Source organism: Gossypium raimondii, chromosome 2 (assembly GCF_025698545.1).
Source record: "Gossypium raimondii isolate GPD5lz chromosome 2, ASM2569854v1, whole genome shotgun sequence".
Classification (NCBI taxonomy): Eukaryota; Viridiplantae; Streptophyta; class Magnoliopsida; order Malvales; family Malvaceae; genus Gossypium; species Gossypium raimondii.
The window spans coordinates 31921393-31924493 of NC_068566.1; the positions used below are offsets into that span (position 1 = coordinate 31921393).

General features: G+C 35.0%; 1 non-coding gene across 1 annotated transcript; it reads right to left on the reverse strand.

The window, feature by feature from the left end:
• Positions 1–2717: 2717 nt before the first annotated feature.
• On the reverse strand, positions 2718–2824 carry LOC128039400 (small nucleolar RNA R71). Its single transcript, XR_008193904.1, has one exon. It is a non-coding gene; the product is annotated as a small nucleolar RNA R71 (small nucleolar RNA).
• Between the last annotated feature and the right edge of the window lie 277 nt (positions 2825–3101).

The following is a 3101-nucleotide window of genomic DNA, read 5'->3' on the forward strand; positions in this document are numbered from 1 at the left end:
GGAGAAATTTGAAGAGATAGTTATTGATTGGAACAAAAGGGTATATAGAAATATTTTTGTGCACAAATGACATTTAATCTTCGAGTTAGCTCTTGTGCAAAAAAATTCAGACTTAAGACCCTTTTTGAAACTACGCAAGCGAGAGTTGGAATTACGTCAAGAGATAGAGGAGGTTCTTAAGCATAAGGAACTATTATGGTTCCAGAAATCTAGGTCTCAGTGGCTTTGTAATGGGGATTGGAATAATAAATATTCTATAGTTGTATGATGGAAAGAAGGAAATGAAATAGGATTGTAGGGCTAAAAATTGGGACGGATAAGTGGTGTTTTAATGGTGCCTCGCACATATTGCATCTATCTTACCACCATCTCCTAAAGCCGGATTGGATCAATTCATAATATGTATTAATTCAGACTAAGACAGTCTAAAATTATATGTATTAATTCATAATATAATTAATTTTAATTTATATCCAAATTAATTTGGGTTAATAAATTATTATTAATTAATTATGAAAAAGTGGTTCAGTTGAACTGAACCGAGTGAACCGAACCAATCAAGAAATGGACAGCCCAAAAATCGTCCCAAGAGCTGACCCAAATAAGATTATTAGCTGATTATTTAAGCTTGCAAAGAGGCCGTTGAAGACTTGTTCAAGTTGCATTCAAACCCCTCCACAATTGGTGGCTTTATAGATTTTACCCAAGCCTAAATTAGCAAAGTTGAAACTATCAACCTTGCCACATGTGTGGCTGGTCAAGGGAGGGCTCTTTGGCTAATAATTTTAGCTATTTTTAGCAGCACTCCTTACCTATAAAAACCCCCCTTAGGCTGGTCATTTTAGAAACACACCTCAAGCATTCACATCTTTCCTCTCTTCTCTCCACTTTCTCTCTTCTTTTCCATTCCAAAATTCCCTTGCTCTCTTGTCGATTTCTCCACTTGGAAAAGGGGCATTCATCAGCTACTTGGAGCAGCAATTAAGTGTTCATAGTAGCCTTGGTCAACGAGGACAACGGAGAAGGAAGAACGGAGCAACTAGTCAAGCCACGAAAAAACACCGGATTTGATTCTTGTTCTCTACCTCTTTAATTTTTGTTGTTGTTATGCTGAGCATATCTATGAATATTTATGTTGTTGGAATGGTTAATTTAATCAATTTAGCTTGAATTTAATTCGTGTTAGGTTGATTGAATTTCATTTGTTAAAATGATTGAATAGTGTTTATGTTGTTATAGGCCTCGGTAATATGCTTGATTAAGTAAAATCATGACTAAGTTATTCTTCCATTACAATTGTTAGGTAACTAATGAATTAATTATTTAAACGGATTGAAATTGTAATTAATGGACACAGTACTTAATCAGTGCATGTTTAATCATCTAAGGTAGTTGAAGGTAAGATTAGCAACGGCATCTGGCGATACATTTGCCTTGCATAACTTACAAGATTACTGTGATTAAACTGTTTCAAGGTAAAGATACTTTGTTACCTCACATAGTCTTTTATGTGCTTATTAAATCGAGTTAATTGTTTGAATTGACATAGGGATATGTACAAGAGATTATTTCAATTTAATAAGTATGTATGTACAATAACATATTTGCCTATTAAGATTTGTTTAATCGGTTGAATTGACATAAGGATATAGTCAAGAGATAAATGGATTTTGGTAGGTGAGTATGTTCATAAGTTCGCAAATTACCGAGTTGCCGTGAACTATTCGTAACAATATAAACATGAGTTTAATAATTCTAAGTTAAAAAATGTATTTAATCTAACACAATTATGTTAACTTGATTAAAATCGTATTTTGAAATCGTGCATTTGAAATTTATTTATTTAGTTCACTTAGTTTAAAATTTTAGTTTTTAATCACCCTCTTCAAACAAAATATTTTTCTTCACCAAAGTGTTTTAAATAGCATTCATAAATAATTCTTTTTACAGTCCCTGTGGATACGATAACTCCACATTTACTTGTCACTTTATTACTTGTTGCGATTGTGTACACTTGCACATTTTCGTCGTTCCAAGTTTTTGGCGCCGTTGTCGGGGACTGTGTTATAAAAAAAGGTCATTATTTGTGAAGTTGTTAGTTTTGCATTTTGGTTTATTTTTCTGTTTAAATTTTAACTTAGTTAATTTTTCTGTGATTATTTCAAGTGTTTATGAGTATTGACCGAGTCATCGATTTACTCCCTATAGACCCCGAGATTGAACGATCTTTTCGACAGCGAAGAAGACAAGCAAGTCAGAGAAAGACTGAAGAGATGAACTTCAAAAATCTGAATCAAGGAAACAGAGCAAACCTTGCTCAAAATCCTATCCTTATTGCTGATGATAGGGATAGAGCTTTGAGACAGTATGCCGTGCCAATATTCCATGATCTTAAATCGGGTATTAGAAGACCCGAAATTGAGGCACAACAGTTCGAGTTGAAGCCAGTCATGTTCCAGATGCTTCAGACAGTGGGCCAATTCAGTGGAATGCCTACCAAAGATCCTCACCTACACTTAAAACTGTTTATGGAGGTGAGCGATTCTTTCAAGTTAGCCGGAGTACCCGAAAATGCATTACGATTGAAGCTGTTCCCATATTCACTAAGGGATAAAGCTCGAGCTTGGTTGAACTCATTACCACCAAACTCAATTTCAACATGGCAAGAGTTAGCAGAAAAATTCCTTATGAAGTATTTCCCGACTAGCAAGAATGCTAAGTTGAGGAACGAGATCACTGCTTTCCAACAAATGGATGATGAGTCATTATATGAGGCATGAGAAAGGTACAAATAATTATTACGGAAGTGCCCTCATCACGGAATCCCACATTGCATACAACTTGAGACATTTTATAATGGTCTCAATGCTCACACGAGGATGGTAGTAAACGCTTCTGCTAATGGTGCTCTCTTTCATAAGTATTATAATGAGGCTTATGAAATCATTGAGAGGATTGTAGCAACAATTATCAATAGCCAACCAATTGAGCAGCGTCAGGAATACGAGTCGCTGGAAGTAGACGCTCTTACTTCATTCGCATCTCAAGTATCATCAATATCCTCAATATTAAAAAATCTCACTCCTAATGGGTGTAATAGT